This window comes from Pinus tabuliformis, chromosome 2_2 (assembly GCF_031772625.1).
Source record: "Pinus tabuliformis cultivar Carrire ecotype Pingquan chromosome 2_2, CPIR1, whole genome shotgun sequence".
Lineage (NCBI taxonomy): Eukaryota > Viridiplantae > Streptophyta > Pinopsida > Pinales > Pinaceae > Pinus > Pinus tabuliformis.
The window spans coordinates 432,818,656-432,843,286 of NC_142300.1; the positions used below are offsets into that span (position 1 = coordinate 432,818,656).

Here is a 24,631-nt window from a genome sequence, read left to right on the forward strand (position 1 = left end):
TCAATCTGCATCATGACTCATTTGGTACCTCCTAAGAACTCGATTCACACAAGCACCTGCACCATCATGCTCTCCCTTTCCATGTCCTATTTCAAAATACCTCCAACTATGTTGAATTTTTGTCTCCTTATTTAGGTAACTCAACCAATAACATATGTGTGCTAACTTGAACTACCTTGCACAACCGTCTAACCATATCCAATGATTTCTGAAATGATATGTCATTATTTTTTAATGATTCATAAATTAGTCCAAAGAAATGTTTCACGAATAATGTTTCATGCTCAAGGTCATCATTGATGTAAAAGTGATACTCCTTAATCACATCACATGTCTTGTTAGTGCTATCCCTACCATCAAGATTCAATTTTGCATGTTTGTATAGAGCATGTATGAATATGGACACTTGGTCTGAGTGATAATACTCACTTTGGATCTCTGTCTAAGGAGAAAATATATAATTCTTGACAAAGTCTACCCCTAATAAGATTGTGCCTGGCTAGAATACTTCGCAAGAATGCTTTAATTTAGAAGATTTCCACCTGGACCTGTGCAAGTGTTTGACATATTTATAGATTTGGTTCTGAAGTGCCTCCATGGAATCTGAAATAGGAATCTCATCCTCAACATGGTTGATCCTCCTAGGCACCAGAGTTGAAGAAGATGATTGATTAACCATGGCATACTCATATGGCTTCCATCTGACTATGACATCTAACATCCCAAACTGGTTTATATCAATAGGAAAGTTCCTATGGAATGATGCCAAATCACCACTTTTAGTGCATCTTCTCCCATACATCTTCATAAATATTTTCTTGTAAAAAAACTCTTCTATCTCTCTTATTCACAATATTAATGAAACAAAATCAGACACTGTAGGAGGAGGAGGGTCATCGTGACAATTCTTTTTGTAAAAATCCTAGAATGTGTCATAATGAAGCTGGAATTCAATGTGATATTGGCAACAACACATGTCACATATTGTACTAGGCCTAATAAACCATGGTTTCAATTTTTGGAACATCCTTATGGATACCTTGAAATGGGTATTTCTTTCCTTTAATTCCTCGATTAGTTCAACTTCTATAATTTATTTAATGTTCTTAGTGTTACCGGGAATAGTGTCTATGTAGAGCTGCTAATCCCACTAAGGTTGTGTTATAGGGAAAAGTGACTATTAAGAACTGCTCTATCCCACTAAGGTGTGACAGCTGCCTTAGAAACAAACAGAGAAAAACTACTTTTGTTTTTCCTTTATAAATTATAGATAGAGAGGAACAGAAAGACCAACCTCTGTCTTGCGCTAATCCTTCGGTTCGATCCCTCTCTTCTTTGATAGTCCTCAACTACCTGCTCCCTTGCACGCCCAGCTTCACAAAGTACCTGTAAGATCACAGAAGCATAGCACTATACAAAGACATGGATCTATAATCATAAACAATCTAGGATCAGATGTAAATTGACCATACAAATGTAACAAGCATCAATGTTACAAAAGCATGGAGGAAAACTCAAATAGCTTTTATTGATAAACAAGAAAAGATCCAAGAGGAGTTACAACCAGCTGTTCCGACCTAGCATCAACCTCCCAGCAAAGAAGCCCCTCTTCACCTCAAACAAAGCTTAGATCACCCAACAATCTAATGTTTGTCTCTAGAAACCAACAGCAATTCCTTACAATATGCAAAATTCCAGCCTCCGGATCTCCGAGATGAGGGATCCATATATAGATATCTGTAAGGGGGATGAGTCAGCTTGTGATTTGATTAGTGTCTTCTCTCTGACAGTTCTTGCTTCCACTTGGAGACTGAGGGCCTCTTACTCATCCTTGGTCGAATTTAGTGAGGCAAGTGTTGTTAGAAATTAATGGAGAATAGGTTACGTAGTTATGATTTGCTCTTTATTTGACATTCAGTTCCTATTAATTAGGAATCTATTTTTGCCTATGTATCTATTTAATTCCTGATGATTAATGAATAAGAAAAAGCGAATGCATTTGCTAGAGGGAGCTCCTGGTGATCTGCACCTGTGAGCTCCCGTGTGTTTGTCCAAACTTCTGTCTTCTGCATTTCTTATCATGGTATCAGAGCTACACGGCTCAAGAATGCCTGTAACCCTGAGTGGAGAGAGACCACGCGTTTGAAGGGAAAGACAACAAGCTGATAGTGAATCACTGCGTTCTGGTTCCATCGCTGCGGGATAAGAGCGAGGACACCAAGTGGCTGAGAGTTGCGGCCTGCTCCAACGCCTGATCTGTTGCGGGATCGTGCTTTCTAGGATTTAAAGTCGAGTCTGCGGTGGAGTCGAATTCAGTGGATTGAGCCTCTGCACTGTTCGATTCGAGTGTTTGAAAACTGCGTGTAGAGCCAAGCAAGTTGCTGCAGACTGCCGAGGAGGAATACCTGGAGCGAGTGCGGAATTGCTGAGTAGCACACACGGTAATCGTTGGTGGAGTGTGCATCATATTTGACTAGGCATGGTTCCGTTACAGAGGGATTTTTTGCCGCTGTGATTGTGGATCGAACTCAATGCGATAGTTGCAACAGCCCATCGGTGGCCCGATGTGGAAAACAAAATTTTGTTGAGCTGACCGCTAGTAAGGAAAGGACTGCCGAGCGCAGTGAGTGTAGTGAAGCTGAAGAGATCCGGCGATTGTTCAGCAGGTCTCCTTGGGCCTGTCACAGAGTCAGTGGAAGAGGGACGAATCTGTCCGTAGATCGACTGCATAAGCACCATGGATCGGGAAAGGGCCTTCGTGTTGAAAGTTGAAAGGTCGATAGGCCATACTTATCTGCGGCTAATTTCCTGTTGAATGCGAATCAAAAGAAGGTTTTGGTGAAGCCCATAGAGATTGTCGTGGTGTGAACAGAGATTGTTGTTTGGTATCCTGCATACAAATTTCCATGTGAATGTTGCACACAAAAATTGCCAAAGTGGGCCTTCGCCTCTGCCTTAAGATCGAAAGCTGTCAATTGGGCTGGTGATCTGTTGGAGGTTGCGTTTTTGGAGAAGGCCCCGAGGGAGCAGTGTAAGGCAATGGTGTGAGAACATTGCTCGATCCCTTGAAGGATCTGTGATCTGCGCTACTGTCGGGGTAGCCTGTTTTTTTTTTCAAAGATGAATTCTCAGATGGCAAATTATTTAAATGAAAGCAGCAAATTGGATGGTTCCAATTACATAAATTGGAAATTTAAGCTTTAGACTTTGCTTGAAGGTCAGAATACCTACAGCATTGTCATCGGTGATGAAGGTAAGCCAACTGTTGCAAATGGTGGAACGAATGCAACAACTCAAGAATGGGAGAAAAGGGAGCTGAAGGCAAAGGTCCTACTAAAATTGTCAGTTAAAGATTGCATCATTCCTCATATTCGGGATTGCAAGACAGCGAATGAGATCTGGACAACTCTCAAAGACATGTATGAAATCAAGAACACCAGCCGAACCTTGTTCCTCAGAAAGAAGATCCTCTCAATCAAGATGGGGGAGAATGAGTCTGTTTCGTCATTCTTATCTCGGATAAAGGAAGTTAAAGATAAACTATCTGATATCGGTCAAACCGTGGCAAATGATGATCTGGTGACAATCACCATGAACGGTATGATAGATGACTATCAGATGTTTATAACTGGATTGAATGCAAGAGAAAAGCCTCCAAGTTTTGAAGAGCTTACTGGAATTTTGCTACATGAAGAGGAAAGGAGGTCGTCTCTCAAGCCTCAAGATCCAGATCTTGCATTGATAACAAAGTTCAAGCCAAAAGGGAGAGCGATGGCTGATCAGAGGAGGGGCAACACATCAGAAATGACACCACAAGGTATGACCTCGTATAGAAATGACTCTGCTCCTGAATGTTTTTATTGTGGTAAGATAGGCCATATTGCTAAATTTTGTCGCAAGAAGAAGGCAAATCAAGAGAGGTACAATCAGAAAAGGCATGCAAGTCATTTGGCAGATGCAGATGCAGATACAGACCCAGATCAGAATCTGGATGTTAGACTATTTATGGCCGAGGATGACGCTGCTACTGAGGAGGATGAATCAGATATTTGGATCGTGGATTCTGGAGCCTCCTCGCATATGTCAGGTAAAAAGAAATGGTTCAGAAATTTTAAAGAATCCAACACTGGAGTAAAAGTCTATCTTGGAGATAATAGTGGGTACGAGATCAAGGGACATGGAGATGTCCTTGTTACTCTGCCTGATGGTAAGATCAGGAATATATCTGATGTGTGGTATGTTCTTGGCATTAAGAAGAACCTGATTTCTATGTCCAAGATTACAGATCAGGACCTCAAGGTAGAATTTTTTAAATCTTATTGCATTATTAAAGATTTTTTGGATCAGATGAAGCCCATTGCTACAGGTATTCGCATAGGAGGACTCTACAAGTTGAATGTGAAAAGTATGCCTCAGCAAGCGTTGATGGCGTCAAATAATTTTGTTGAAAATCTGTGGCTGTGCGGAAGCATGGAGGGGAGGCCGTCTACCTCTTATTCGTTCTCAGGTGACCCTGCAGCCCCCAGTGGAAGTCGGCAGATGCCAAAGGTCATTCTTCTGCAACATCCTCCTCCATCTTCTGCATCATCTTTAATTCATCCCAGTCCTAGTCATTTTGCCAAATGGCTTTCCAGGATACAAAGAAAGTCTGCCATGGAATGGCTGGAGCTGTTGCTGCCCTGCACCCACTGGATTCGAACCTACAAATGGAGAGAATACCTGCAGGCCGACATTATGGCCGAGATCACAGTTGGCACAATGCTCGTTCCTCAGACAATGTCATATGCAAAGTTAGCTGGACTTCACCCAATTTATGGAATTTATTCTGGTTTTGTTCCTGTATTTGCGTATGCAATTTTTGGCTCATCGAGGCAACTTGCCATTGGACCCGTAGCGTTGGTCTCACTTTTGGTTTCTAACACCTTATCCAATATTGTGGATTCAACTGATGACCTATACACAGAGCTTGCAATACTGTTGGCCCTTCTAGTTGGCATCTTGGAGTGTTTAATGGGAATTCTCAGGCTTGGATGGCTTATTCGTTTTATAAGCCATTCTATCATTTCAGGTTTAGGTGACAGTGGCCAAGAGCTGGGAGCGAGCGAGCAGATCCCTCAACAGAGTTCTCAAAAATTGATTAGTTTGACAGATATCAAAATGATTAATGTGACAGATACCAAGGCTCTCTTGGCATTGCTCAGCGAGGATCGAACGCTAGAGAGCGTCATCCTCGAATTCTTTTCCACATTCAAATGCCATGATCATTTCGATATCTACTGCACTCTTGTCCTCCTCATAGAGGATAAGAGAATCTTGAAGCAGTCTCAGCGCTTGGTAGCATTTTATATTCTGCATGATCTCTATTGTGGGGAGCAGTCATTTGTGAATCCATTTAATTCTTTCCTCATTGATGTTGCCTCTGATGACAGTGCTAACATTGTGGAGAGGGCATTTCTGCTTCAGTTGCTTGGTTCTACACATAGCAACAACAACAAAAAGGAGATTGTAAGCCAAACTGCAGCCGAGTACATCAGGACTTTTGATCCAAATTCACATACATTCTTGACTCGTGAGCAACTGCAGAAACAATATTCTGATAAGCTACCAGTAGAGTCATATAAAAGTTATTTTAAAAATGCATCTATCAAAAATGTAATACGAGATCCAGATATTCCCCAAGGCTGTGATGCAGATGCACCTGAGCTTGATGACTCCACTCCCTTAGGTAAATATCGAATAGGTGGTGGAAATAGAGAGACAACAGCAGTTGGCCTGATTTAGAATACATCATTGAAAGGACTTGAACCACCATGGATTAGGCCAGTCCCACCCAGGCTTCCTGAACAAGATGGAGAGTTAGTGTGGCTTACACCTGATAACAATCATGAGTTGCTCTGGGATAAAGGCATGTGTGATGACACTAGTCGTGGAGCTACTGTTAGGGATTTGATAGGCAAAGCTCTAAAAGGAGCACTTGCGCCTACACAACAGCAGAGAGTCCTCATGGAGCTTGAAGCTGATCCAAAGCTTGTTTATCACTGTGGGTTGTCTCCACGTTGTCTCCCGGAATTGGTTGAAAACAATCCTGTAATTGCTGTTGAAGTGCTTCTGAAGTTGATGAATTCAGTACATATAGCAGACTATTTCAAAGTACTTGTCAATATGGACATGAGCCTGCACTCTATGGAGGTTGTTAATAGGCTTACAACTGCTGTTGATCTTCCCACACAGGAACCACAATTCACTAAGCCACTAGGAAGACTGAAGTTTGATTTGTTTAGGGACATTTTAGGTGTGTTTAAAAATCCCTTTCTCCATTAAGGGGGGATGTTAGAAATTAATGGAGAATAGGTTACGTAGTTATGATTTGCTCTTTATTTGACATTCAGTTCCTATTAATTAGGAATCTATTTTTGCCTATGTATCTATTTAATTCCTGATGATTAATGAATAAGAAAAAGCGAATGCATTTGCTGGAGGGAGCTCCTGGTGATCTGCACCTGTGAGCTCCCGTGTGTTTGTCCAAACTTCTGTCTTCTGCATTTCTTATCAAGTGTCACAGGAGAAGATTCTGGAAGCTTCCATTGCCTCTCCACCTCACGGAATGACACTGCCATTTGTCATTTCTCGCCCATCGCACCCCACAGAAGGGACTTTTGAAATGCAACGCACCCTCACAGTGTATTTAGGTGAGATGCAATGCACTTAGCCAATGGAGCAGCTGCAATGATCCTGTTTTGACCAATTTTGAGTAGTTTCTCATGGAGAACTTCTGGGAGAAGCTGTAATCTATTGACCTTGTTCCTTTAGGGGTTAGAACAACACTTTTAGGGACTTAGGAGCCCTTGGTTTATGGACATTTCATGCTTGGGGTTGTAGGGCACAAAAATGTCTATAACAGTTGCCCCCTAAAGTATGAGGCCGTTAACCTTTTGGTGTCGAGTGAAATGCTTTATTATGAGGATCCGAAGTTCTTTCAATGCTGGGAGGAGACCTGTAATAAGATACAATACAATACATTATCTTCATAATATTTTCATGATCTAGCTGAGGCGGGCATTCCCATGCTCAGCTTTATAAATTCATTTTCATGTACATAGGACAGATAATCGTCTGAGTGTAAACTGATGATTCTGATAGAGCCATCATCCTTTTGAGTGGATGATTATCTGTGCGGCAATGATGTACATGTAATGTCTTTATTTCCCTGAATATATATCGCATCCCGGATGGATGAAACTAGATCCGGGGTCTTCAATCTCGTCCGATCTTCACTCGAAGTACAAGTCAATCCATGTGAGAAATGTTCTGAAGTCGAACATGGAAAGACATCGCTTGATTACCAGTCAATGATGTAAACTGTTAACAAGCGCGAGAGGAATCACCGATAATGATAATGACCCTCAAGGTACTGCAGTACAATTCACGTGGTGTGAATAAAGGACTTGGTGTCGAACACCAGGCAAAATCTTTCGGTCGAAGGTCATTGATGTAAACCTGTCGCCGGATGTGAGAAACTTGCCATTGAGGCATGCAAGCTTCAAAGTACTGAATGGGGTGTTCCTAGATCAACTTCTTGGATAATGAGCTGATGTCGACAAGAAGTGATCCGTCACAAGAGGGCCTTAATGAATCCCACATCAATGACACGGAACGGAGCAAATGATTTTAATGGAGGTGAAAACGATCTGGTGATATAAGGTTCAGGGTGGCGGTCATGAAAGAATGGAGTATAATGTATGGTAGTGGGTGAGACACAGGTGAATTCACTAAATTACCTCTCCTGAACATATCGGCGACACTGATGTGATGGATTGGTAGCATTAACCCCAAATGTGGATGGTATGGCGTGACCATGGTGATGTGACCAGTGAATGAAACAACCCAACCCGACTCGGACATGGAGTGGAAGTGTCATGTTCAAGAGCGACTTACTACCAACAAAGTTTCTTCAAGTTTTCTTCCCAATTTTCCCCAGTCATTGCTGACCAGTACCTCTTTATTTTTGTCAAGCTTGAGGAGGATAACATATGCTTGTTCTATAATTTGCCCTTCGAGCAAACCCATCACTATGTTTTAACGAGCCTAGCGATAGTGAAACTCGTTCTCGTCTATAGACAAGTTTGTCGCTATTAATCTTTTTAACGAGTTTAACGACAAAGATAACTCGGTCCTTTTCAATTTTAGAGAGTCTGAAAAGGAACGTAAAGGTAACTCCAAAATTCCTTTTTCGTCATCTAATCCCTTAAGTCCGAAAAAGTATAAAACAATACAGAAGGGATGAATTTTCGATACTTTTAACGAGCCAAACAAAACAAGCGCTCGATCTTTTTGCGTAATAATCCCTCAGGTCCAAAAAGATTAAAATCTAGAGGAGGGATAGCACTTCCTGTCCCTTTAACGAGCTGGAGAGGCCAATGGCTCAGCAATCTTTTCATATTTTACGAGTCAGGTTAAAAGAGCTTAAAGGAGACTCGTCTTTTGAGGAACGAGTGATAAAACGGGTAGCAGCTGATTCCAGGTAAGGCTTGGAATTTTCCAATCATGGCAGTGTCACAAGGATGGCTAGTGAAATCACTCTTCGCAGCTGTTCCTCAAAATGGGTAAACAATCAAATGGAGGTGAATGATCGGCCAATGAAAAAGTGGAGGTGACAATGCAAACATGACCAAGGCTTTAACGGCTGAAGTACTACATTCACGATGGTTATTTACAGGGGAATAGTTCATTTTTTAACGAGCTTAAATGCAGGGGGAAACATTTGCTCATGTCTTATGTTTATTTTTTAATGAGCTTGAACTATGTGCTAAAACTGCTCGATTAATCCAGTCGTGTGATAATAATGTCTCATATGAAACGGCAGCTTTTAGAGTTTTGCCCCACATCCTTTCTTTATGCAAGTTAGGAGACGACCAATCCTACGAGTTTAAAGGGTTAGAGGTCCTTAAAATTTTAAAAATAAATAGTCGCTCTTTGCTTGCACTCCAAAAGGTTTGCATGCCCCCAGTTATAAAACAGAGTTTCAAGGTTACCCCTTCTTTAGTCCGTTAAAACATTTGTTTTACCGAGAGAGGCCTACCTCTTACAGGTTACCCAAAGATTGTTCTATTCACAGTGCAAACAAAACACTTCTCCAGCGATGTCTACCGAGATAAACAAAGGTGAGCGGCAGTGCCCACCAACTCACATAACTTTGACAAGAGAATCTTGTTCCAGTCCAACTCCCCCTTCCAATCACGGACGGGAGTACGGAGGTCATATTCTCTCGCGGAAACCTACCCTATACCCGAAGTTTTCCTGCCGAAGCAGACCAGGGTTCACGCCCCCTGGGTTTCAGTCATGTCCCCCCGAATCACTCGCGCTCATCGGGAGGACGGACTGGAGATTGAGACATTTCTTGCATGAAAAGACCATTCAGGGATGGTATATGACTATTTGCTCTGTATGATCCGGGAAATGAAAGCTGGTCCACGAGCTTGACCACTCTTCCTTCGTGCAGAAAACACATTACTCTAAAGAGTGAGGAGACAATTGCTCCCATGCAATAAATATAGTCTCGTCCAAGGAGTAGATTGTAATCCAGGGGTCCTTGAACTACCATTACGTTCATGTGAACTGTTTTCCCTCTCAATGTTATGGGCACATCGGGAAGGATCCCTAATTGTTGACTGGTTCCTTTATCAAAGCCTATTAGATTTCTCATCTCAGGCAAAAGCGATGGCGAACCAAGCGCTTTCCAAGCAGTTGAGGAAAGGATACTCACAGAAGCCCCCTCATCTATGATGGTACCAGCCATAGCCATTCTATATATTTGAACAATGATTCGGAATGGTACACTAGCTGGTAAACAGGGTCTGCCTAGTTGATTCCAGTTAAAGGAGACAACTAGGTTGCTTGGAGGTGGGACCGAATAGACGACCGGGTACAACTCTGACGAACTTCCTTCCTACTGTAAAGGAACGGGTAAATTTCCCCCATGTTCGTTGGAGTCTGTGCTTATGAAAAGAATTTGGACAATGTCATCCTTGTTCTCTTCAGTGACTGTATCATCTGAAGATGGAACCTCTGAAGGCAAGACCAGGTCAATTGCCACCTCGACCTTTTGACTTTCATTTGGTATGGGTTCAGATGGTTTATCTTCAATGATAGATGCTTCGGCCAACCACCTGAGCGGGCCAACCAGATTTTCAACTAGTGACGGACTCGGCAAGAGTTTTTTATATCCAGGAGGAAGTCGTAACGGTGAAACTGGACGATCGTCCAAAACTCTTTTAGCTTCGTCTAAGAAGGGACAACGGTGGACGGCATGATCGCCTTCATGCAGTTTACAAGGAAATCTATATTTTCCTTTTTGTCCTGGGGCTTCACTTTCACTAGTTGACGGTGTGTTTTCAACATGATCATCAGAGGTTGACGACACCGGGTTGTGCAAACGAGGAGACCAGTCCCTTAAGATCTGAGGGATGCAAGGACAATCTCTGTGATAGTGGTCTCCTTTGCAAATGACACATGGTGATTTAGGCCTGGTCGATGCAGTGTGTGGATTTTCGCTAGACGACACTCGTTTTCCCCCATTCGCTTTTGGCTCCTTCTTCTTCTTCTCTTTCTTCTTCTTTTCCTTCTTCTCCTTAGGTACTTGACTTTTGGCTTTACCAGCCCCATCAAGCGAAGAGGAAGGAGGAGAGGAAAAATTAGAGGAAGTAGAAGGTTGGTGGGTAACTCTGGACTCATCTAATTGTTGATTCGATTGTTCAGGAATTGCGGTGTTCTGAACGACAGAGGTTGAGAAGAGCCACACAGGTAAACCAATTGTCAGTCCTGGAAGCGACAATGTGGCCATATGGGGTGCACCAACATCTCCCCAAGAGGAGAGGGGACTAGGATTTCCTCCAAGGGGAATCCCTTGGTTGGTGGATTCCATTTTCTCAACCCAAGATCAACGTAGGAAAGGGTAATGAATATTCTGTTTAAAATAAATTTTAGACGCTTTGACACAACTTGTCTTTTCAGTTTTTAAGAGTCGAGAAAAAACAAAAGATGACTCTAGTCTCCTTTGATTTTTAATGAGCCTGAAGTGACAAGTGCTCTGATGGAGCTTTTCCATTAAGGAGTCTGAAAAGGAACGAAAGGGACTACTCTGGAAGTCTAGGTAGAGGGAGTACCAAACCAATCGTAAAACTGCTGAATACTTTTTACAGTACGGCAGTCAATCTTCCCGAATGCTATGTTCAATGCATTGCGATCGATAGGGCAGCAGACACGGCTTCCTATGGATAAAGGATTAAGCCTATCGGGGTCTCCCAAAATATACTCGACGGTACGTGGGAGCACAAGTTCGTACTGGCACTTATCGTCTCAAAGTGGAGGAATCACCCAACCATCAGTGAGAACAACAGTTACCAGGCTTTACGACGCCGGAATACGTCTCTAGCCTAGACTTCTAAATTTTGTGCGTTAAGTTCCAAAGCGTTGTTAGATTCATTGAATTTATTTTAAGTTGATCTTGTTTATGAAGTTTTCCTTTCGAGTTCACCACGAGATGTAGATGTAATTCCTAAAATGCAATCTAAGATGATAAACAAACTTTTTATCTCTTTTATGCAATGAAAATCCTAGCTACTAGGGAAAAGAAAGACAGAATCTTTTCACAAAGAGCACAGAGCACACTCTAAATGCACTTTCCTAAATCAAGCCAATCAGACTGTCTATATGCAAATGCACATGCATGTATTTGTTTTCAACTTTCTTAGTATATGGATGTTAAAAAGAAAGTTGATGCACACATCTGAATTTCTTTTCAAGCGACAAATATCAACAAGCTTCTTTTCGAAATAAAAAATGGAGACGATTACAACACCTTATGATTTTGAACTGAATACTTGTTCTTGAAACTAGAAAATTACAAATTCAGACCAAAAGCAATAGTAACAGGATAATCGACCATCAGCAGCAATCAAACTTTTTCCTACGATCGAAATCGACACTTGCGACAGATTCAAATCAAAGGACGACAGTACGACTATGCTACTTTTGCAAAGGAGAACTGTAAATGACTCAACAAACACACAAAAACATCTACAGTTCTTTTGTACAAAGGAGGCGGAATAATAGCAAGGAAAAGGGGTTTCAAACAAACATATATTGATCACAGGCAGCAAGATTCAAGAATAGAACTGGAAAGAATGAATCACAGAAGCCACAACTACACAGAGCTAGTCTGATCAGCGCACCTGTAACACAGAGAATCTGAAATGCAGCGCAGGTTGTCCACTCGGGAAGTGCGCTGAAATTCAGAATCTCTAAACAGTACCTGCGCTGGGCCAGAAACGAGACTCTGTTTGGGTTCTGGGTCACAGTTTGCAGTTCAGTTCTTGGGTTTTGGCCGAGTAAAAAGCAATCAGTAATGCAACAATCAGGGGTAGATCTAAGGAGGATCTAAGAGCTATCACAAGGGCAATCAGATAGTTTGTGAATCAGTTATTTAAATCATAAACAGATCCGGTAGATGGATTGAAGTAGCAGTTATCTACTTTGCATTTGTTATGGCAAATGCAGTTCGAATGCTACTTGTAAGTTTATGAAACAAACAACAAAGAATGATAAACAAACAAACTAATTAGTTCCCCAGCGGAGTCACCATTTTGTTACAGGGAAGAGTGTCTATTTAGAACTGCTCTATCCCACTAAGGTGTGACAGCTGCCTTAGAAACAAACAGAGAAAAATTACTTTTGTTTTTCCTTTATAAATTATAGATAGAGAGGAACAGAAAGACCAACCTCTGTCTTGCATTAATCCTTCGGTTCGATCCCTCTCTTCTTTGATAGTCCTCAACTACCTGCTCCCTTGCACGCCCAGCTTCACAAAGTACCTGTAAGATCACAGAAGCATAGCACTATACAAAGACATGGATCTATAATCATAAACGATCTAGGATCCAATGTAAATTGACCATACAAATGTAACAAGCATCAATGATACAAAAGCATGGAGGAAAACTCAAATAGCTTTTATTGATAAACAAGAAAAGATCCAGGAAGAGTTACAGCCAGTTGTTCCGACCCAGCATCAACCTCCCAGCAAAGAAGCCCCTCTTCACCTCTAACAAAGCTTAGATCACCCAACAATCTGATGTTTGTCTCTAGAAACCAACAGCAATTCCTTACAATATGCAAAATTCCAGCCTCCGGATCTCTGGGATCAGGGATCCATATATAGATATCTGTAAGGGGGATGAGTCAGCTTGTGATTTGATTAGTGTCTTCCCTCTGACATTTCTTTCTTCCACTTGGAGACTGAGGGCCTCTTACTCATCCTTGGTCAAATTCAGTGAGGCAAGTGTCACAGGAGAAGATTCTGGAAGCTTCCATTGCCTCTCCACCTCGCGGAATGACACTGCCATTTGTCATTTCTCGCACATCGCACCCCATAGAAGGGACTTTTGAAATGCAACACACCCTCACAGTGTATTTAGGTGAGATGCAATGCACTTAGCCAGTGGAGCAGCTGCAGTGATCCTGTTTTGACCAATTCTGAGTAGTTTCTCATGGAGAACTTCTGGGAGAAGCTGTAATCTGGTTACCTTGTTCCTTTAGGGGTTAGAACAACACTTTTAGGGACTTACGAGCCCTTGGTTTATGGACATTTCATGCTTGGGGTTGTAGGGCACAAAAATGTCTATAACAGGCTGGTAGCTACCTTAGAAACAAACAAACTAAAACCACTTTCATTTTCCTTTATGAGAAATAGATGAGAGAAGAATAAAGGAGACCAACCTCTGTCTTGCGCTTGGTTCCTTGTTTGATTCCTCTCCCTTCTGATAGATCTTTTGCTACTCACTTCCTTGTCTACCCAGCTTCACAGGGAACCTGTAGAATCAAAGTAGCATAATACTATCCAAGAACATAGATCTACTATCATAAACAATATAGGATCAAATGTAAATTGACCATACAAATGCATAAAACATAAATCATACAAGAGTATGGAGGAAAACTTGAATAGCTTTATTAATGATCAAGAAAGAGCCAAGAGAATTACAACCAATTGTTCTGACCCAGCATCATCCTCTCAGCAAGAAGCCCTTGTTCACCTCATGAAAAACTTAGATCACCCAACACTATGATATTGTACCAAGAAACCAACAGCACTTCCTTACAAGATGCAAAATTCCGGCCCCTAGATCTCTGGGATGAGGGATCCATATATAGTGTTTGCAAGAAGGGTGAGTCAGCTTTTGAGATTTTATTAGTGTCTTCTCTCTGATAGTTCTTGATTCCACTTGGAGACTGATGATCTCTTACTTATCCCTGGTCGAATTTAGAGAGGCAAGTGTCAGAGGAGAAATTTCTGGAAGATTCCATGCTCCTCCACCTTGCGGATTGACCCTGCCATTTGTCCCTTCTCGCCCATCACACCCCATAGAAGGGCTTTTTGACATGCATCGCACCTACTGTGTGTATTCAAGTGGGATGCAACGCACTTTACCTATGGAGCAGGTGAAATGGTCCAGTTTTGACCAGTTCTGAGTAGTTTTTCATGGAGAACATCTGGGAGAAGATCTAATCAGTTGACCTTGTTCTTTTAGGGGTTAGAACAACACTTTTAGGGACTTAAGAGCCCTTGGTTTATTAACATTTATGATTGGGGTTGCAGTGCCCAAAAATGTCTATAACAGTTGCCCCCTAAAGCATGAGGTTGTTAATTTGTCGATGTCGGGTGAAATGCTTTATCATGAGGGTCTGAAGTTCTTTCAAGCTGGAAGGAGACCTGTAATAACATACAATACAATACATTATCTTCATGACATTTTCATGATCTAGTTGAGGCGGGCATTCCCATGCTCAGCTTTATAAATTCATTTTTCATGTACATGAGACAGACAATCGTCTGAGTGTAGACTGATGATTCTGGTAGAGCCATCATCCCTTAGATTGGATGATTATCTGTGCAGCAATGATGTACATTTGATGTCTTTATTTTCCTAAAAAAATATCGCAGCCCGGATGGATGAAACTAGATCCGGGGTATTCAATCTCGTTCGATCTTCACTCAAAGTACAAGTCGATCTATGTGAGAGATGTTCTGGAGTCGAACATGGAAAGACATCGCCTGATTACCAGCCAATGATGTAAGCTGTTAACAGGCGCGAGAGGAATCACCAATAATGATGATGACCCTCAAGGTACTAGAGTACAATTCACGTGGTGTGAATAAAGGACTTGGCGTTGAACACCACGCAAAATCTTTCAGTCGACGGCCATTGATGTAAACCTGTCGCCGGATGTGAGAAACTTGCCATTGAGGCATGCAAGCTTCAAAGTACTGAAAGGGTTGTTCCTAGATCGACTTATTGGATAATGAGCTGATGTCGACAAGAAGCAATCCGTCATAGGAGGGCCTTAGTGAATCCCACATCAATGACATGGAACGGAGCAAATGATTTTAATGGAGGTGAAAACAATCTGGTGATATAAGGTTTAAGGTGGTGGTCATGAAAGAATGGAGCGTAAATGTATTGCAGTGGGTGAGACACAGGTGAATTCTCTGAGCGACTTCTCTTGAACATATCGGCAACACTGACATGATGGATTGGTAGCATTACCCCAAATGTGGATGGTGTGATGGAACCATGGTGATGTGACCAGTGAATGGAACAACCCAACCCGACTTGGATGCGGAATGAAAGTGTCATGTTCAAGAGCGACTTGCTACCAACAAAGTTTCTTCAAGTTTTCTTCCCAATTTTTCCCCAGTCATTGTTGACCAGTACCTCTTTATTTTTGTCAAGCTTGAGGAGGATAAAATATGCTTGTTCTATAATTTTCCCTTCATGAAAACCCATCTCTATGTTTTAACAAGCCTAGCGATAGTGAAACTTGTTCTTGTCTGTTATGGAGAAGTTTGTCGCTATTAGGTTTTAATGAGTTTAACGACAAAGATAACTCGGTCCTTTTCAATTTTAGAGAGTTTGAAAAGGGACATAAAGGAAACTCCAAAAATCCTTTTTCATCATCTAATCCCTTAAGTCCGAAAAAGTATAAAATAATACAGAAGAGATGAATTTTCGGTACTTTTAACGAGCCGAACAAAACAAGCGCTCGATCTTTTTGCGTAATAATCCCTCAGGTCCAAAAAGATTAAAATCTAGAGGGATAGCACTTCCTGTCACTTTAACGAGCTGGAGAGGCCAATGGCTCAACAATCTTTTCATATTTTATGAGTCAGTTGGAAAGAGCTTAAAGGAGACTTATCTTTAAGGAACGAGTGATAAATTTGGGTAGCAGCTAATTCTAGGTAAGGTTTGGAATTTTCCAATCACAGCAGTGTTACAAGGATGGCTAATAGGATCACTCTTCACAGTTGTTCCTCAAAAGGGGTAAACAATCAAATGGAGGTGAATGATCGGCCAATACAGAGTGGAGGTGATGATGAGAACACGACCAAGGCTTTAAATGCTGAAGTACTACATTCACGATGGTTATTTACCAGAAATTGGTTCATTTTTTATTTTAAAATGAGCTAAAACTCTGGGGGAAACACTTGCTCATTGCTTATGTTTATTTTTTAACGAGCTTGAAGTCCGCGTTAAAACTGCTCGATATAACGGTCATTTCTTGACTTTACCATTAATAACTTTTGTTCCTTCAAAGATTGTACTGCATGCTCAATTGCTTCATCAGACTAGTTAGAAATTAACAATATATGTTTGAAAAATGAGTTAAGACACTAATATTTTACTTGAATTACGTAAAAAGTAATTTAAAAGTGCTTTTGCCCCTCATTTTACCATTTCATTTGAACTTTGGCTTGTTGGAGCTTTGGAGGTGCTTTCCCCCTTGATTTTCACCAGCTGATTCCAGGAGATTCTGTGGACGATTTTCGGCGCCGTCTGGACCAGGTAGGAGCTAAACCTGAGCTCTTTCATTTCATCCTTTCCATTTTGCATTCTGAGCCCGATTTCTGGTTTTTCTGAGCCTCTGGGGTTTGAAAAACTCGCTCTGGCTCCATCGCACCCTTTCTATATCGAAAGGTGCGTTGCATGTTGGCCTGCCCACTGGACAGTTGGCATGCAACGCACCTAGAACACTGTTGGGGGTGCGATGGGCGCAAGGAGGGAAATTTGTGCACAGTTTTCAATGGAAATTTTTGCCTGTTTCTCACCAAATTAAGATCTAACTCTTCTCTTGTTTGTTTTCAGATATTTATTGGAGCAAAATTCCTATTACATGGCGAGAACGTGAGCATGAAGAAGAGGACATGCTTGCTTTACATGATCCGGTTATGGTAAATGCACTGTGAAACTACGGCTTGCTCAAGTTTTTCCGCATTTCTAGCATGAGGCAACAAATCAACTTGTTGCAATATTTGCTCGATGCATGGGATCCTACCAACCAGGTGTTCCAGATTAGGGGAAAATCCATCCCCTTGACTGTCATGGACATCTATTTTTTGACCGGTTTATCGAGGCGGGGTGCCCCTATCTCCTTATCAGGTTCGGCCCATGGGGGTGAATCTGTGAGAGATTACATTCGCAGGTATTGCAGAGAGGGATCTCAGCCGAGTAAAGATGGCAAGATCAACATCCGAGACATTACTGACAGGTCCTTGAGGACCATTCTGTACACTTTTGGTAGGATGGCTGGTAGTGCGGCTCTTCATGTGGTCAACCGGTCTTATATGCAGTATGCCTTAGAATGCCTTGAACCGAAGGTGTTCAACTGGTGTGATGCAGTACTCTTTGTGATGAAAGAACAGTTGACCAAGGTGAAAAATGGAAGATTGAAGAACTTTGGATATGGTTCTATTTTGACCGCCTTCGCCTTGGAAAAGGTCCCTCTGATGCAGCTGCAGTATATTTCACTTGGTTTACCTCCACCGACTGAGCCACAAATGCAAAGATGGGTTGACCATATGTCCAGACATGCTGGTCAGTCTCAAATTTCCTTTTCTGATACCTTCTTCGGGTGGTTCGATCATCAAGAGATGGTTTATTATGAGTATCCATATGCTGGTATGGATTTCCAGGGTGACCCGGATTTGGTACTGCCGGATGGCAAGCAGTGGGGCGCCATTGGTAAGTTCTTTGACCATATTTATGTTTATCATTTCTCTTCATAATGTTCTTGTGCTTTATTCTGTCAAGACTAATCAGAACTCATGTGCCCATGCAGATGTTGGTCCCATTCAGCCAGTAGTACGCCTGAGAGTGCCAGTTGCCGCTCCAGCAGGAGAGGCTGTGGGAAGGGCTATCCTTCGCGACCTTGATGTGGCCGAGACTCTTTCAGCATTACATGATCAGGTCGAGGGCCTCACTCTCGGTATTACAGATGTGAGGACTGATGAGCTGCCTCTGAGGTTGCAACGACATACTACCGGCGTGCCAAGTCGATGGACTAGGCTTTTACACATGATTGCACAGGCGGTGACTTGTTATCACTAGCATCATTAGACTAGGGTGCCCCCTAGCGTTTTGAGTTTTGGGTCATTTGACCAATTTTTGTCTTGGTTACAGAACATTCCGTGTAAACCATAAACAGTTATATATATATTTTTGATTTTCTGAGTTTTATTTTGGTTAAGTTACATGATCCTGATGCAAATATTGATGAAATGCTTCTTTTTATAAATGTTGCAAATTTCTATCTAACACATAATTTGCCAATGAGTCAGTTAATGTGTTTAAGCTTATGGAAATATGCTGATATTGAATAAAATCAAATTGCCTTTCCAAAATCTTGACCCTTTGGAACATGCGATAGATAGCTGGATTTCGGACGGAGTAGATACCAGTGAGCTGTAGTATGACGAGCTGTGAGTCTAGCCTGACGACTAGTCAGTGTATTCCATGTGTGATGGCATAAGAGAGAAGTTCTATCAACGCGCTATATTCAGCAATGTTATTCATTGATCAACCAATACATACCCCTCTGAAACTTACTAACTCACCGCTTGGATCAAAAATGGCCCATGCTGCAGAAGATAGGTTCCGCGAACTATGACTTGCTCCGTCGGCATATCCAACAAAAGATTCCAATAGGTTCGACATCTACGACAAATTTAAAAAGTGGATTTACTTGACCAAAACAAATACTTTTAGCGAAAACAAAAATGTAACAAAAGCATATGGGTTACCACACTGAATCATGCATAGTAACGCTTAAGGTATAACCCGTTACGAGGTTGTGCCAGTGGGATCCCGTCATGATCCATTAACTCGTAGGCTCCTTTTGCTAACACTCGCTTAACAATATAGGGGCCCATCCATAAAGACTTGAATTTACCTACTCCCAATTTATCGGATTCCTGGTCATAAAGCAAGACCAAGTCACCTTCCGAGAAGACACGAGGTTTGACATTCTTGTCGAACTGTGCCTTGACTCGTTTCTTATGGGCTTCGTTAGCCAAAGCAGCATCACGACAGGTTTCATCCAATTGGATTAGTTCCAAGAAACGAGCCTCCTCTTTTGAAGTTCTAGGGAGAAGGTCGATTGCGAGTTTGAGGGATGAGATTTCACACTGAATTGGTAAGATTGCTTCTAGGCCATACACCAGTTGGAAAGGTGTAAACCCAGTTGCATTCCTTACCGATGTTTGGTATGCCCACAAGGCCGAGTACAGGATCAGGTGCCAACTCCTTTTGTGGAATCCAATCATCCTTTGCAGCATGCGCTTCAGGACCTTGTTGATTGCTTCAACTTGTCGATTGGCCTGCAGGTAATATGGAGTAGAGCTGTCGTGAGACAACCCTAATTTGGCAGCTAATTCGGCCATCATGTGATTGCGAAAATGCGATCCATGATCTCTGACTATAGCCTGTGGAATGCCGAATCTGGAAATGCATGATTGAAAATGAAAAGGGCAGTTGTTTCACCAGTGTTATCTAATGTAGGCATCGCCTCGGCCCATTTGGTAAAATAGTCCACTGCGACTATGATATACCCATGCCCCCCGGTCGAGGTGGGGTTACATGTCATGAAATCAATGCCCTATTTGGCGAATGGCCCGACAGCAACTATCAGCTGCAGAGATGCGGGTGGTCTTCTGGTTTTGCTATCGAAAATTTGATAGGCATGGCAACTTCTGACTGCGGTTATGCAATCTTTCAACATTGTTGGCCAGAAGTATCCTGCTCGTAAAAATTTTTGTGCCGTAGTGTAACCAGATTGATGCCCCCCACACGCGCCTGAATGGCAATCATTTAGGGCTTTTCAGCTTCCTCATGGCTGAGGCACCTCCTCATAACTCTATCGACACCACGATAGTAAAGTGTGTCACCGACGATCATGTAGTATTTTGATTGGTATCGAATACGTTTTTGTTCGGAGTAGGAGGTGTTAGGCCTATATTTTTGGGTTTGGAGATAGATGATTATATCTCCATACCACAGATTGCTTGAAGATATCAGAAACAAAAATTCATCCATGATTGTTTCTTCGGATGTTTCATCGTTGGACGACGATGGGAGATCGCATAATAATTCTGCGAAAACCAGGGCTTTCTTTGACTTGGATTTTACAAATTCCAGATCAAACTCTTGTCGAATTGCTATCCATTTTGAATATTTGCCCCCCAGCAACTGTCGCGACAATATATAAGTCATGGGGTTGCAATCTGACAGAATGGTAGTTTTTCAAAAGAGGACATAGTGTCGAAATCTCTGTATCGCTTGAACAGCTACGAGCACTAGCTTTTCAACATAAGAATATTTGCTTTCTGTATCATTTAAGTTATTACTTAAATAATATATAGGGTGTTCTATTCCGTTGTCTTCTTGAACTAAAACCATTGCGATGGTTGTATCCGCTGCAGCCAGATATAGGTTAAAGTCTTTTTGATAATCAGGAGCGTACATTAATGATGCTTTCATTAGGGATTATTTTAAAGCATCAAAGGAATCTTGTGCAACCTTATCCCAAACGAAGGGCACTCCCTTTTTCAATAGATGTGTATAACCTTTAGCAAGTTCGGCATAATTGGAATGAACCTCCTCAGAAAGTTTGATTTCCCTTGGAGTTTCTGAATCTGAAGCAAATTTGAAGGTGGAGGCAAATTAATGACTGCCTGAGCCTTACATGGGTCGAGATGAATCCCATCCTTTGAGACTACAAATCCAGGTAAACGACCAGAACTGACACAGAACACACATTTGTGTGCAATGAGCCGTATCTTGTAGTGTCGGCAACATAGAAATATCGCTCATAAATGCTGCGGATGATCAGTCCGCTTTCGCGAATGAGCCGGAAGGTCGTCGAGATATGGTTGAACGATGTTTTTGATGTCATGGAAGGCATAATTCATTGCCCTCTGAAATGTTGCCCCTGCGTTCTTTAAACCAAAGGGTAATTTGCGATATGCGAATGTGCCCCACGGAAAAATAAATGCAGTCTTTGACTGGTCCTGTGGGCAGATATTTATTTGATTATACCTGGAAAATCCATCCATGAATGAAAAGATTTCGCATCTGGCACATTCATCAATTATCTAGTCAATAAAGGGTGTAGGGTAGTTGTCTTTTGGACAAGCTTTATTTACATCCCTATAATCAACGCACACTCTAATCGTTCCTTGTTTTTTCATAACAGGAACAATGTTCGATACCCAATCAGTTAGAGGAACCGGGTAAATGAAACCAGCATGGAGAAGCTTTTCAACTTCTGCCTTGATGGCAGTGGCTTTCTTGGGGTGCACCTGTCGTAGCCGTTGTCATACTGGTTTGATATCTGGATACATCTTAATTTTGTGTTCAACTATACTCGAGTCAATGCCTGGCATTTTATCATATGACCAAGCAAAGACATCTCTGAATTCGCGAAAAAGAGTGTTATATATTTCCAATTCTAAAGGGGAACAACATTTTCCAACATAAATATTCTCTACAACATCTGTTTTGGTCGAGATATTTATGGCGATAGTCTCTTCATAGAAACTATTTTTGGACAAGTTTCGCTCAAAATCCATTGTGTTTACAGTATTTGATAGGGAATCAAAAACTGACGGATGATGAAGGTCATCAGGAGTATCTTCTTTACAAGTTAGAAGATGGGAATGATGGTGGTAATATTCCCATGGTGCCCCTTCAATTACCATTGATTGAACAATTCCTTCGTCGGTGTAATGCACTTGCAACCAAGGATCTGAAGGGGTGCCATATTCCTTAGACCTATCTATCCAAACACTTGATGAGCGTTGATTTGGGTTTGCCTCCCATGCTAGAAACATTTATTGCTACAATATTTCCATTTGTCTTGGAGGAAACACCAATAGATGATCCATGTTAATATCGTTTTCCGAGATCTTGTTAATAGAAGATATCATATTGCAGGTTCCTATCACTGCCACTTCCGCCAGGTTGAGTGGAGGTGGGAGGGCAAAAGTATCGATTAATATAGGGTCTTTTAGTAGGCCTACTCTGATATTTTGAAGCGAATGGGGGCTTCCATGGATCATCAGAATGCTTCCCGTAACTTTGAAACCATTGGGGAGGAAAGTTTGTTGATCGACGATTGTAATCCCTCCTTGAAAGGGAAATGCAGTCTTCCTAAAGTAGGTCGACACAACAGCAGCCATAGCATATATCCATGGTCTTCCTAGTAGGATGTTGTAATCGAGGTTTCCGTCGATTACTTCGACATCTATTTCTACTGTTTTCCCCCCTAGTTCAACTTGCAAGTTACTTATAATACCATACAGGGTATACATTCGTCCATCGAATGCTTTTAATGTTGTCGAAGATCGCGACAAGGTTGGAGATCCTAAAGTTTTCCAGCAACTCATCGACATAATACATGTAGATGCCCCCTCGTCAATAATTGTTCAATGAACAGTTTTGTTGAGGGATTTTACTTGAATGAGGAAAGCTAATTGAGCTGGTAACTGAGGATCGTATCCTTTATGATTAAAGGACACAAGATTTGAATCCTTTGGGTCTATCCCACCGATAGCTGATAATAAAGCTTGCTTTTGGGATGGGAAATTTTGTAGTACCTCAAGTGTCAACATAGCGGATGGCGATTGGGCGAGATCTTCCACTATATTATAATGATGTACTGCTCTGGCACGAGGATTAAATGTTGACTTGTGTACTACTCCATTTGGCGGTTTTATTGTTAGCTCAGGAATGATGGGCGGCGCAACTTTTGTCGAAGTTGTTGTCGAACTACTAGGTTGATCTTTATCCTTGTTGTTTGACAGTTGTGGATTCCTGTAATATTTGTTCCTTGTTGATATCAAAGCATCATTTTGCTGTTTCGAAACCAACAAATTCAGTACTTGGGACAGGGAAGCATTTTCACTAGCAACCAGATTTGTTCTTGGATTTGGAAACGGATCAGTCAATACCACCAAGGTTTTTGAATTCTTGATGAATCTTTTAAGCTCAACCTTATGTGGACAATCTCTTGTCCAATGATCCTCATCACATATTACACATGGATTTTTGGTTTCCTATCTCCAGGAGGGTTTGCAGAAGATTTTTCAGGTGATGATTCCTCCTGTTTCTTTTTCTTCCCTTTGTTTTTCTTCTTGCCTCCTGGTTCCTTGGTTTCTTTGCCTTTATCAGTCGAGATGGCATTTACTTCCGAGGTGAGAAGTTCTTCTTTTTCATTTTGACTGGAAACCTTACGGGCCTTTTTAGATGTAGCCTTTGTCGATTTCTTGTCTGTCGCGCCAATCACGCCATCGTCGGCATGAGAGTCATTGTTCGATTTAGGAGGGGTGTTGAGTCTTGAAAATTTCATTCATTTCCATTACACTTTCACTATTATGACCATTATATCACCTCTATTTCACCTCCATTTCACTACTATGTCACCACATTCATCCCACTTTCATTATCATTGGGCTACCTTTATGTTTTTCCAATATTTATTATTTCTAAGCCTTTTAAGTGAATTTGTGGTTAAACATTAGAAAATAAGGTGCATATGCTTATACCTAACAAATGGGTTGAGTTTGTTGACATGTGTAGGTTGAAAGGAGACTTCTAGAAGACCCTTATGTGGCACTCTAAGGCCAAATTCGAATTTGGTTGGAAAGAATCATGGGATCATGAGGATATGTGTCACATCTCCTAATTGTATTGTAACTCTAAAAGACATGTGTCTTATCAGCTCCTATTTTGATTAGGACTCTAGAGGTAGAGGGAGAGATTCATGGATTATCATTAATGAGAAGGCTCTCATCTTTTTGTATAAATAGGAGGTCTCTCTCCTTCATTAGCTAGTCTTTTTAGTCTCTCTTTAGTCTTTCCTTTAGTCTTTTCTTAGTCCTTTTAGCTTGTTAGTCTCATGGCTTTTGAAAGCTTTTGTACTTTGCACTTTTGAAGAAATTGAATAAAGCTTTGATGTTCTCAACATGGAAGGAGATGTGAAGTAGATGTCATGGAGCATATTAGGATGTAAGTAGATTAGATTTCATTTTGTAAATATTGCTTTGTAGAATGTAAGGTAGATTAGATTTTCATTCATGTAATTTTAAGTATGCTTTGATTTCATAGGTAGAAGGGGGCCCCTGCCTTGTACAGTTTGAATTATTGCATTTTATTTTCTCCCGGGATTTGTTTTTATGTTTATGTATTTGCTTTACAAACTAATGGTATTTGAAGTTTGACAGGTTCAAGCTGCTGCCTTTGTT

General features: G+C 41.4%; 1 pseudogene; it reads left to right on the forward strand.

Annotated features, from left to right (window-relative positions):
- Positions 1 to 5,077: 5,077 nt before the first annotated feature.
- On the forward strand, positions 5,078 to 6,336 carry LOC149193114 (uncharacterized; annotated as a pseudogene).
- Positions 6,337 to 24,631: the final 18,295 nt, after the last annotated feature.